We start from the raw sequence: 14,591 nt of genomic DNA, 5'->3' as shown, positions 1-14,591 counted from the left end.
GGAAAACTAACCACAGTTTATTAAGTATGCATGTAATTATTTCAATTATACAATAATTGAACATAATACTAAATGAATTAAGGCAAATACAAAATGTAAGTAATGCATGAATACAAAAGATAAATGATGTGTAATAAAAACTGTGGTTCTCCAAAATAGAAATCCAAACCTGTATTTAGAGGTAGGGGAATAGTGTATAAATATTTGTACTCAGAAAAATAAAACTAAGATTATGATGATATTGAAAATTTTATGATTAGAAAACCATTTTATACCATTTTTGGAAGTGCTTTTGCAAAGACATTCATAACAGTCTGTCGGTGAGTGAAAGAAGGATCTAAAGCTGTCAAAAGATTTCAAGACCCCCTTAACATAAAATTGTCCATATTTTGAGTTAGAGCTGATGAAGTTTTCTATAATTTTGATATAATTTGTCCCAAAAGTAGTACAACACACTGTAAAAATATTATTGAGAAAGCGCAGGTGGGATTTTTTTAATTTTCATTTATTGTCTAAAAGAAATGCACTACGAAATAACTGTGTACTCGGACCCTATGTTACATCCATCAGAGTACCTATGGTTTTATGTGTATAACACCCTCCTATGTTAAATCCATCAGAGCACCTATAGTTTTATATGTATTACACCCACCTATGTTACATCCACCAGAGTTCCTATAGTATTATGTGTATTACAACCTCCTATGTTTAATCCATCAGAGTACCTATATATAGTATTAAAATGTATGTGTATTACAACCTCCTATGTTAAATCCATTAAAATACCTATGGTATTATGGGTATTACACTCTCCTACGTTAGGTGGCAGGTACCAGTTTTGGTGTACCAGAACATGTGTCCCACGCAGAAATTTTGTTATAGTTAATTATTGAGGTATATAATTGCATCATGTCACATGTGGACTGAAAAAAATAAATGAATGTAAATTCTAGGCTATTGTACTACACAAGTAAGTAGTTGCATACACAGGTTGGGGATTTCCTTCACATATAGGTCCAATCAGATGTCAAAATTGTGGTCTCCTCACTTGACGGCATCCAATCAAAGTGGGGGAAAAATTCAGTTTTATGTAAACAAAAATATCTTGAGATTTTGATGGTAAGGATAGGTTCGGACAAGGCTCTAAATCACTGAATATCCTTTCTCTCTTGAATTTTGGCTAAAATTCTTGTCGGCTTTTAGCAGGATTTTGCAGGTGAGGATTAGATTGGTATCAGAGCATCACATTTTTTGCCTTATTTGCAATGCATTTATAAATTTTTAAATTTCCACGCTGGACTGACACCCAAATTTAAAGGTTTTCTATATATTAACATAAGCACGCACACATCTTAGTTCCTTGAAACCATACATTTTATTTGTATATAAGCTTGAATGAATTTTCAAGATAATAAAATCATAAATCCATGAAATTCTAAAGATTTATTGTAAAATAACTGGTTTCTGCCACCTTACATCCACCAGATTACCTATGGTTTAATATGTATTACACCCATCTAAATTACATCCATCAGAGTACCTTTAGTATTATATGTATTACACCCTCTTATGTTAAATATTTTCTCGTGGGTTTGAACCCACCCCCAGTGAAAAATGGTGATTTTCCGTCTATTTTCCGATTTCAAAACGACCTTGAGAGGTGAACACTGACACGACTGTGTTTTTTTGTCATTCAAGTATTACCCTATAGTTACAGTAGTCCATTCATGCTAGCTGGGAGTATATTGGACTTCAGTGTCTTGCTTGGGAATTATTATTGTCAAGTCAGGTCTGCCTAAATGTCCGTTTTTATGGATTTTTGACAAAACGGTGACCTAGATTTTACAGACTAGATTCCTATTGGTCATAGTATACCTCGTCGTGTTCCTATACCACCTATGCATGCATATATGATAATAGTTTTTGCCAACAGTCACTTCCAGTTACGTAGTGGCCATCAAAAGATGCCCACCCCCACCGGATTTTGGCTACTTTTCATGTTTTTCCGATTTTGAACTCTTAAACGGCTTTCAAAGTGCCATATTTTCATGAACAGACATCTGAGAAGAGTTGATGGACCATGAACTGCTTGGTTGAAGTCCCTGCTATCATGACAGTTCAGCTGGGGCAGTTCAAAAAAAGTATGGAGGGTCATACGGGCCATCAAAGAATGGTTGTCGCCATCACGCCTACAGGCGGGATTGGGGGTTAAAGGGTTAAACTATTTGATCGAATTTTTTTAATTTGGCTTCTGTTGGGTTTGAGGGTCGTTTTGGGGTGTAAAACTGACCAAAACACTCTTTAGAGGTTGAAAATCGTGAAAAAAATATTTTTACTTTAACTCATTCGCCCCCAAGACATTTTTGGAAAATCAGGCATTTTCGAAAATTTGCAAACATATGCAAATTATATGCAAATGAGCAAACTCCTGATGCTGTAACTGATGCTCATCTATTAAACTACTTATTGGGATTTGGGGGCGGATGGCATGGGTGGGGGGTGGGGTGGGAGGTGGAATATTTTCTCGTGGGTTTGAACCCACCCCCAGTGAAAAATGGTGATTTTCCGTCTATTTTCCGATTTCAAAACGACCTTGAGAGGTGAACACTGACACGACTGTGTTTTTTTGTCATTCAAGTATTACCCTATAGTTACAGTAGTCCATTCATGCTAGCTGGGAGTATATTGGACTTCAGTGTCTTGCTTGGGAATTATTATTGTCAAGTCAGGTCTGCCTAAATGTCCGTTTTTATGGATTTTTGACAAAACGGTGACCTAGATTTTACAGACTAGATTCCTATTGGTCATAGTATACCTCGTCGTGTTCCTATACCACCTATGCATGCATATATGATAATAGTTTTTGCCAACAGTCACTTCCAGTTACGTAGTGGCCATCAAAAGATGCCCACCCCCACCGGATTTTGGCTACTTTTCATGTTTTTCCGATTTTGAACTCTTAAACGGCTTTCAAAGTGCCATATTTTCATGAACAGACATCTGAGAAGAGTTGATGGACCATGAACTGCTTGGTTGAAGTCCCTGCTATCATGACAGTTCAGCTGGGGCAGTTCAAAAAAAGTATGGAGGGTCATACGGGCCATCAAAGAATGGTTGTCGCCATCACGCCTACAGGCGGGATTGGGGGTTAAAGGGTTAAACTATTTGATCGAATTTTTTTAATTTGGCTTCTGTTGGGTTTGAGGGTCGTTTTGGGGTGTAAAACTGACCAAAACACTCTTTAGAGGTTGAAAATCGTGAAAAAAATATTTTTACTTTAACTCATTCGCCCCCAAGACATTTTTGGAAAATCAGGCATTTTCGAAAATTTGCAAACATATGCAAATTATATGCAAATGAGCAAACTCCTGATGCTGTAACTGATGCTCATCTATTAAACTACTTATTGGGATTTGGGGGCGGATGGCATGGGTGGGGGGTGGGGTGGGAGGTGGAATATTTTCTCGTGGGTTTGAACCCACCCCCAGTGAAAAATGGTGATTTTCCGTCTATTTTCCGATTTCAAAACGACCTTGAGAGGTGAACACTGACACGACTGTGTTTTTTTGTCATTCAAGTATTACCCTATAGTTACAGTAGTCCATTCATGCTAGCTGGGAGTATATTGGACTTCAGTGTCTTGCTTGGGAATTATTATTGTCAAGTCAGGTCTGCCTAAATGTCCGTTTTTATGGATTTTTGACAAAACGGTGACCTAGATTTTACAGACTAGATTCCTATTGGTCATAGTATACCTCGTCGTGTTCCTATACCACCTATGCATGCATATATGATAATAGTTTTTGCCAACAGTCACTTCCAGTTACGTAGTGGCCATCAAAAGATGCCCACCCCCACCGGATTTTGGCTACTTTTCATGTTTTTCCGATTTTGAACTCTTAAACGGCTTTCAAAGTGCCATATTTTCATGAACAGACATCTGAGAAGAGTTGATGGACCATGAACTGCTTGGTTGAAGTCCCTGCTATCATGACAGTTCAGCTGGGGCAGTTCAAAAAAAGTATGGAGGGTCATACGGGCCATCAAAGAATGGTTGTCGCCATCACGCCTACAGGCGGGATTGGGGGTTAAAGGGTTAAACTATTTGATCGAATTTTTTTAATTTGGCTTCTGTTGGGTTTGAGGGTCGTTTTGGGGTGTAAAACTGACCAAAACACTCTTTAGAGGTTGAAAATCGTGAAAAAAATATTTTTACTTTAACTCATTCGCCCCCAAGACATTTTTGGAAAATCAGGCATTTTCGAAAATTTGCAAACATATGCAAATTATATGCAAATGAGCAAACTCCTGATGCTGTAACTGATGCTCATCTATTAAACTACTTATTGGGATTTGGGGGCGGATGGCATGGGTGGGGGGTGGGGTGGGAGGTGGAATATTTTCTCGTGGGTTTGAACCCACCCCCAGTGAAAAATGGTGATTTTCCGTCTATTTTCCGATTTCAAAACGACCTTGAGAGGTGAACACTGACACGACTGTGTTTTTTTGTCATTCAAGTATTACCCTATAGTTACAGTAGTCCATTCATGCTAGCTGGGAGTATATTGGACTTCAGTGTCTTGCTTGGGAATTATTATTGTCAAGTCAGGTCTGCCTAAATGTCCGTTTTTATGGATTTTTGACAAAACGGTGACCTAGATTTTACAGACTAGATTCCTATTGGTCATAGTATACCTCGTCGTGTTCCTATACCACCTATGCATGCATATATGATAATAGTTTTTGCCAACAGTCACTTCCAGTTACGTAGTGGCCATCAAAAGATGCCCACCCCCACCGGATTTTGGCTACTTTTCATGTTTTTCCGATTTTGAACTCTTAAACGGCTTTCAAAGTGCCATATTTTCATGAACAGACATCTGAGAAGAGTTGATGGACCATGAACTGCTTGGTTGAAGTCCCTGCTATCATGACAGTTCAGCTGGGGCAGTTCAAAAAAAGTATGGAGGGTCATACGGGCCATCAAAGAATGGTTGTCGCCATCACGCCTACAGGCGGGATTGGGGGTTAAAGGGTTAAACTATTTGATCGAATTTTTTTAATTTGGCTTCTGTTGGGTTTGAGGGTCGTTTTGGGGTGTAAAACTGACCAAAACACTCTTTAGAGGTTGAAAATCGTGAAAAAAATATTTTTACTTTAACTCATTCGCCCCCAAGACATTTTTGGAAAATCAGGCATTTTCGAAAATTTGCAAACATATGCAAATTATATGCAAATGAGCAAACTCCTGATGCTGTAACTGATGCTCATCTATTAAACTACTTATTGGGATTTGGGGGCGGATGGCATGGGTGGGGGGTGGGGTGGGAGGTGGAATATTTTCTCGTGGGTTTGAACCCACCCCCAGTGAAAAATGGTGATTTTCCGTCTATTTTCCGATTTCAAAACGACCTTGAGAGGTGAACACTGACACGACTGTGTTTTTTTGTCATTCAAGTATTACCCTATAGTTACAGTAGTCCATTCATGCTAGCTGGGAGTATATTGGACTTCAGTGTCTTGCTTGGGAATTATTATTGTCAAGTCAGGTCTGCCTAAATGTCCGTTTTTATGGATTTTTGACAAAACGGTGACCTAGATTTTACAGACTAGATTCCTATTGGTCATAGTATACCTCGTCGTGTTCCTATACCACCTATGCATGCATATATGATAATAGTTTTTGCCAACAGTCACTTCCAGTTACGTAGTGGCCATCAAAAGATGCCCACCCCCACCGGATTTTGGCTACTTTTCATGTTTTTCCGATTTTGAACTCTTAAACGGCTTTCAAAGTGCCATATTTTCATGAACAGACATCTGAGAAGAGTTGATGGACCATGAACTGCTTGGTTGAAGTCCCTGCTATCATGACAGTTCAGCTGGGGCAGTTCAAAAAAAGTATGGAGGGTCATACGGGCCATCAAAGAATGGTTGTCGCCATCACGCCTACAGGCGGGATTGGGGGTTAAAGGGTTAAAGACAAGCATTTCTCTATCATACACCAAAATGACAGAAACCAGCAGTGTTTGGCATAAGTCCTGAACCAGAAAAATGGGAAATAAAACAGACAGAAATATGAATTGCTGCAAAAAACTGTACACAATTTCATACTGTACTTGATGTATGATTGGATAAGCAAAACAATTAGTCAATTAACCTATCGAACAACAAAAGCTTGAAAGAGAGCAACAGTAGGTGGACTTAATATACCTTTTATTAAAAGGGAGAGAAGCAATGAAAGTTAAAATTTCAAGTAGACCATTAAAAAAGCTCAATTGTTAAAAAACAGATCATTTATATTGCTAAAAGAACATATATGCTTATATATCTTCCTAAAGGACAATTTGCGAATGGTTATTTTCTGACAAGAGCTATTTTTAAATAATATTCTACTTTCTATATTGTAGGAAAAAAAGCTTAGATCATCTTGAGATTATCAAACCAAAATCAAACAGAAATATATTTTACATTCCAACAGTTTCATTGATGATAAAAAATAAAATAAAAAATACATGTATACATAACAAGAAATTACCTGTTTCTAATTTATAAAAAAATCAATGGTATGTGACTACAATAGACTTGGTTGAGGAATGAATGAGAACATAACAGTGCAAAACTACACTACTGATTCATTATTAAAAGCATCATTTATACAGGGTATTAAGACGATTGTAATGCAGTGCAATTCAAGAAATAACACCAATGAGAGTGAATACTCTATTGCTGTTATTTAATATGATGATCTTTGTCTATAGTTTCATAATTGGGATTGGCTAAAATGGAGGTATGAATAATACAGACAAAGTCACTTAAAGTGTTTGAAAGGTAATTGATTAACTGATGCATGACATATGTAGAAAAAAGTCTATCTGATTAGGCTCAATGAACTAACAAAACAATTAAGGATGTGCTTAGATAAGGTTTTGGAAATTGATTCTGATGTTCAAATTCCTTGTTTTTTCCCCTACAATGCAGGGTAAAACATTCTGCTCCATAACACCCATATATGACTGCAATATCTGATAAAGGGTCATTTACCAAAATACAAGGCAGACTGAAAGATTTCTTTTCTTTCGATTTAAGACCAAAATACTACCAATGCAAAATTTATGGTCTGATCGAGTGAACCTTTGCCCGCTAATTTTAAAAAAATTAAATATCTGGAAAAGGAGCTCCCCAACCATCAACATTTTAAGCTTTTTCTTAACCCAAAATTTTCTAGCTTTATGCATCAATTTCAAAATCTAGTTTTTTTTTTAGTTTCACTTCAAATTACATCCTTAAGACAAAGAGACTTTGACAATCTATTCAAGAAGCAAATAATAGCTAGTTTTAATACATTAGTTGTTTTAATTATAATTTGGGAATATTAATTATTTCACCACCAGTGGAAATATGCTGGCTTAAAAAAAGTTTAGTAGTCAGGGTATGTGACTACAATAGACTTGGTTGAGGAATGAATGAGAACATAACGGTGCAAAACTACACTACTGAACATATTATATCACACTTGAAACAGCAATTCATTATCAAAAGCATCATTTAACCAGGGTATCAAGACGATCGTCATGCAGTGCAATTCAAGAAATAACAACAATGAGCGTGAATACTCTATTGCTGTTATTTAATATGATGATCTTTGTCTATAGTTTCATATATTGGATTGTCTAAAATGGAGGTATGAATAATACAGACAAAGTCACTTAAAGACTACCATTTTTAGAAAGAAACACTTAGATGACATAAGTTTAAAAAGATGTTGTTAACAGTCAGAGAAAAACTTTACCTAATTGTCCAATGCCAAAATATAGGTATTTACAGATGGAGTACTGTGAAGGTACATAAATGTAATATTTAGTATGGTTTTAATTTACCAATAACAAATTCAGTATCTATACCAATTAAAACAATTGTCAAAGATTTAATTACTGTTTTGAACGGGTGACATTTTAGAAAAGTGTATTTAAATAGCAGTAAAGAGGGCATTCAAACATGAAAAAATGAGAAGAATTTAAATTTTTACTGGGCTGTTAATTCTATTTCATTCTATATTAATGGTATATTGTTTTATTTAGAATTGGTAATTACATATCCTTAGTTGATTCATAAATATTATGTATATGCATTCAGTCCTTTATTTATTTTTTGTATTTCATTTTGGCAAGTAATTTATATATGAAACTGTGACTAATATATATGGTGCGAAAATTTGTGTTTGTTTAACTGACATCCTCTAATACAAATTTTATATGTTATTTAATTGTCATAGAAAAGACATTTCTTCAAAACAACAGACTGGATCATCTTACACAATTGATGGGCTACCATCCAACATAGTTGGAAAATTTCATTTGGACTGTGCAATTCTATTCTATAAAATATATGAACTTATTGATTGTATTTTTTTTCTATTTTCTAATAATATGACTAAAAATCTGAAGATATGATATTTTCTTTGGGTATTACTTCTCATTTAGCTTTTTATATATACCGTTAAATACTGTAAATTCAATAATCATTGCTTGCATTTATTATTGCTATTTTATCATTTTAGACTAAAACGTGAGTTTAATGTTTGTGATATTGTACAGATGACAAATCACATATCATTACAGATGGCAGTAGATGATACAGTTTAAATTTTGTAATCCAAAAACAGCTAATAGGAATAAGGATTCATGGAACCCTATACAGTTCAACTTGACCAAAGATATGCTTTGATATCAAGACATACATATATTAAATTCATGTTTAGGGCCCAAACACACATAGCCCATAGTACATGCAATGCTTTTGGAAGACAGAATTCCAAGACTGTTACCTAGGAGCATTCAGAAGAGGTGAAGAAGAAGAGCATTCAAGAACTAATGGATGGCTTTGATTGCTTGAAAAAATTATCAATTGAATGCAAATTATATATTTCAATTAAAAATTGAAGCCATGGTGTACATGGAAAATGACAATGTAGGTTTTGATAATCAAATTTTCAGACAAGGAGGATAAAAGTGAAAATAGAGGGAAAGGTCTAGCAGTTAGACAGCAAACGATTTAATGGCTTCTAGAGGTTAAGACATTGGTCACTTGATAAAAGGTCAGTTTACGATATTTTGGTAAACGTGCATGCCTCATGGTTTTTGGATGTGTTTTGTCTTATTTGTACTTGTACATTTATAAAAATCAAAGTGTTCAATTCTGGATTCAATAAGCTTATAATTATTACTGTAAACCGGGAAATTTTCACGCCGTCTTTATTTCGCGATTTACTTACACTATCCCAATTCGCGCCCTTTTGAATTCGCGATTTCCCAGTGGTCTAGATAAATATTTTCATAAATGATTTGGAAAGTGAACAGCTTTACATATAACTTAAATCAAATGACAAAATCAATCAGAAATATTTTGTTTTCGGTTCATTAATTTTAAAGTAGATTGAAAGTTAGGCATGTTTCAATGCTCGTAAAAACACATACACAACAATAGAAAAGTAAACCTAATTAGGAATGAATTAAAATAACGAGCTGTCAGGATAAATACTAATTAGTCGATCTTTTGATCTGATCAATCTTTGTAGTAGATTCAACGATGTGATACTTTTATTACTGATTGACAGGTGTCATTAACATAATGGTAATGAGTGTTTGTTTACATAACAATATCGGTAATGTTCGCTTCAGTGAAATAACTGATTTGAGTTAAAGACATGATTTTTAACATTGCTTTTCATTAAGAGATACTGTTATAATTTAAATTATATAGTTGTCGTCTTTGAAATCAGTGTTATACAGTATTCCTATATATATTCTATTCATATACGTGGATATAAGAAGATGTGGTATGTGTGCCAATGAGGCAACTCTCCATCCAAGTCACAATTTGTAAAAGCAAATGTAATTAAAAGAGTTTTTCCTTGATATTTTCGCGGTCGTTTTATTTTCACGTTTCACTTCTTACAGCGAAAATAGCGAAAATAAAACTACCGCGAAAATTTCCCTGTTTACAGTATTAAAAAGTGTTGTTCAAGTGTTATAACTTTTTTTCTGAAAATTTGCAGAGGTTTGCGGGAAAATCCCTTATAATTCCTTAAATAGGTTTGGTAACTTATTGAGGGGTATAAAATATGAAGTAAAACCATTTTTGACTCTTTCAGATCACAAAAACTCTGGATTCAGCTGGTGAGAAAAAGGCAGCCAAGCATAAGGCTAAGTAACCAGCAGCAAAGAAAGCAGCCATTACATATCCCTTTGCCAGCCTCGTTTGCAATCTTCAATTCTTGGGATAGCACATATGGATCATTCTTTCTTTTATTATTAAACCAAATTGTCTTCAACAGCATCTTTGAACTCTGATCTAAGAAGTCTGCATGCTTCCTGACCTAGTCGTCCATTGCACATTGTCAAGCGACATACCACAAGATTCCTCAAGTTAATGAAGTCTGACCATGTCCAGATTTTATATTGAGAGTGGTATCCCTTTAAATGCTTTTAGAAGACAGAATTCCAAGACTGTTACCTAGGAGCATTCAGAAGAGGTGAAGAAGAAGAGCATTCAAGAACTAATGGATGGCTTTGATTGCTTGAAAAAATTATCAATTGAATGCAAATTATATATTTCAATTAAAAATTGAAGCCATGGTGTACATGGAAAATGACAATGTAGGTTTTGATAATCAAATTTTCAGACAAGGAGGATAAAAGTGAAAATGGAGGGAAATGTCTAGCAGTAAGACAGCAAACGATTTAATGGCTTCTAAGGTTAAGACATTGGTCACATGATAAAAGGTCAGAGTTTACGATATTTTGGTAAATGTTCATGCCTCACGGTTTTTGGATGTGTTTTGTCGTATTTGTACTCATACATTTATAAAAATCAAAGTGTTCAATTCTAGATTGAATAAGCTTCCTTAGTTCATGTAATTATTATTAAAAGTGTTGTTCAAGTGTTATAAATTCATAGCACATATTGATCATTCTTTCTTTTTTTATTAAACCAAATTGTCTTCAACAGCAGCTTTGAACTCGGATCTAAGAAGTCTGCATGCTTCCTGACCTAGTCGTCCATTGCACATTGCCAAGCAACATACCAGAAGATTCCTCAAGTTCATGAAGTCTGACCATGTCCAGATTTTATATTGAGAGTGGTATCCCTTTAAATGCTTTGAGAAGACAGAATTCCAACACTTTTACCTAGGAGCATTCAGAAGAGGTGAAGAAGAAGAGCATTCAAGAACTAATGGAAGCCAGCTGCAAAGAAACCAGCTGGAGAGAAAAAGGCAGCCAAGCCTAAGGCTAAAAAACCAGCAGCAAAGAATACAGCCGTTACATATTTCAAGGAATTATGAGTTTTTCAAAGACATACATGTAATTAGATAAAACTTCAACTTACTGCCTAAGGTCATCATCATCTAATATTTCAATTAAAAATTGAAGCCATGGTGTACATGGAAAATGACAATGTAGGTTTTGATAATCAAATTTTCAGACAAGGAGGATAAAAGTGAAAATAGAGGGAAAGGTCTAGCAGTTAGACAGCAAACGATTTAATGGCTTCTAAGATTAAGACATTGGTCACTTGATAAAAGGTCAGTTTATGATATTTTGGTAAACGTGCATGCCTCATGGTTTTTGGATGTGTTTTGTCTTATTTGTACTTGTACATTTATAAAAATCAAAGTGTTCAATTCTAGATTCAATAAGCTTCCTTATTTAACATAATTATTATTAAAAAGTGTTGTTCAAGTGTTATAACTTTTTTTCTGAAAATTTGCAGAGGTTTTCGGGAAAATCCCTTATAATTCCTTAAATAGGTTTGGTAACGTATTGAGGGGTATAAAATATGAAGTAAAACCATTTTTGACTCTTTCAGATCACAAAAACTCTGGATTCAGCTGGTGAGAAAAAGGCAGCCAAGCATAAGGCTAAGAAACCAGCAGCAAAGAAAGCAGCCATTACATATCCCTTTGCCAGCCTCGTTTGCAATCTTCAATTCTTGGGATAGCACATATGGATCATTCTTTCTTTTATTATTAAACCAAATTGTCTTCAACAGCATCTTTGAACTCTGATCTAAGAAGTCTGCATGCTTCCTGACCTAGTCGTCCATTGCACATTGTCAAGCGACATACCACAAGATTCCTCAAGTTAATGAAGTCTGACCATGTCCAGATTTTATATTGAGATTGGTATCCCTTTAAATGCTTTTAGAAGACAGAATTCCAAGACTTTCACCTAGGAGCATTCAGAAGAGGTGAAGAAGAAGAGCATTCAAGAACTAATGGATGGTTTTGATTGCTTGAATAAATGATTTGAATGCAAATTATATATTTCAATTAAAAAATTGAAGCCATGGTGTACATGGAAAATGACAATGCAGGTTTTGATAATTAAATTTTCAGACAAGGATAGAGGATAAAAGTGAAAATGGAGGGAAAGGTCTAGCAGTTAGACAGCAAACGATTTAATGGCTTCTAAGGTTAAGACATTGGTCACGTGATAAAAGGTCAGAGTTTACGATATTTTGGTAAACGTTTATGCCTGATGGTTTTTTGATGTGTTTTGTCATATTTGTACTCATACATTTATAAAAATCAAAGTGTTCAATTCTAGATTGAATAAGCTTCCTTTTTTTATATAATTATTATTAAAAGTGTTGTTCAAGTGTTATAAATTCATAGAACAAATTGATCATTCTTTCTTTTTTTATTAAACCAAATTGTCTTCAACAGCAACTTTGAACTCTGATCTAAGAAGTCTGCATGCTTCCTGACCTAGTCGTCCATTGCACATTGTCAAGCGACATACCACAAGATTCCTCAAGTTAATGAAGTCTGACCATGTCCAGATTTTATATTGAGAGTGGTTTTCCTTTAAATGCTTTTAGAAGACAGAATTCCAAGACTTTTACCTAGGAGCATTCAGAAGAGGTGAAGAAGAAGAGCATTCAAGAACTAATGGATGGTTTTGATTGCTTGAATAAATGATCAATTGAATGCAAATTATATATTTCAATTAAAAATTGAAGCCATGGTGTACATGGAAAATGACAATGTAGGTTTTGATAATCAAATTTTCAGACAAGGAGGATAAAAGTGAAAATGGAGGGAAAGGTCTAGCAGTTAGACAGCAAACGATTTAATGGCTTCTAAGGTTAAGACATTGGTCACGTGATAAAAGGTCAGAGTTTACGATATTTTGGTAAAGTTCATGCCTCATGGTTTTTGGATGTGTTTTGTCGTATTTGTACTCGTACATTTATAAAAATCAAAGTGTTCAATTCTAGATTAAATAAGCTTCCTTATTTTATATAATTATTATTAAAAAGTGTTGTTAAAGTGTTATAAATTCATAGAACATATGGATCATTCTTTCTTTTTTTATTAAACCAAATTGTCTTCAACAGCAACTTTGAACTCTGATCTAAGAAGTCTGCATGCTTCCTGACCTAGTCGTCCATTGCACATTGCCAAGCAACATACCAGAAGATTCCTCCAGTTCATGATGTCTGACCATGTCCAGATTTTATATTGAGAGTGGTATCCCTTTAAATGCTTTGAGAAGACAGAATTCCAACACTTTTACCTAGGAGCATTCAGAAGAGGTGAAGAAGAAGAGCATTCAAGAACTAATGGAAGCCAGCTGCAAAGAAACCAGCTGGAGAGAAAAAGGCAGCCAAGCCTAAGGCTAAGAAACCAGCAGCAAAGAATACAGCCGTTACATATTTCAAGGAATTATGAGTTTTTGAAAGACATACATGTAATTAGATAAAACTTCAACTTACTGCCTAAGGCCATCATCATCTAATATTTCAATGAAAAATTGAAGCCATGGTGTACATGGAAAATGACAATGTAGGTTTGATAATCAAATTTTCAGACAAGGAGGATAAAAGTGAAAATAGAGGGAAAGGTCTAGCAGTTAGACAGCAAACGATTTAATGGCTTCTAAGATTAAGACATTGGTCACTTGATAAAAGGTCAGTTTACGATATTTTGGTAAACGTGCATGCCTCATGGTTTTTGGATGTGTTTTGTCTTATTTGTACTTGTACATTTATAAAAATCAAAGTGTTCAATTCTAGATTGAATAAGCTTCCTTATTTTATATAATTATTATTAAAAAGTGTTGTTAAAGTGTTATAAATTCATAGCACATATGAATCATTCTTTCTTTTTTTATTAAACCAAATTGTCTTCAACAGCATCTTTGAACTCTGATCTAAGAAGTCTGCATGCTTCCTGACCTAGTCGTCCATTGCACATTGCCAAGCAACATACCAGAAGATTCCTCAAGTTCATGAAGTCTGACCATGTCCAGATTTTATATTGAGAGTGGTATCCCTTTAAATGCTTTGAGAAGACAGAATTCCAAGACTTTTACCTAGGAACATTCAGAAGAGGTGAAGAAGAAGAGCATTCAAGAACTAATGGAAGCCAGCTGCAAAGAAACCAGCTGGAGAAAAAAAGGCAGCCAAGCCTAAGGCTAAGAAACCAGCAGCAAAGAATACAGCCGTTACATATTTCAAGGAATTATGAGTTTTTCAAAGACATACATGTAATTAGATAAAACTTCAACTTACTGCCTAAGGTCATC

Source organism: Mytilus galloprovincialis, chromosome 1 (genome assembly GCF_965363235.1).
Source record: "Mytilus galloprovincialis chromosome 1, xbMytGall1.hap1.1, whole genome shotgun sequence".
Classification (NCBI taxonomy): Eukaryota; Metazoa; Mollusca; class Bivalvia; order Mytilida; family Mytilidae; genus Mytilus; species Mytilus galloprovincialis.
Note: the sequence above shows the minus strand (reverse complement) of the source record.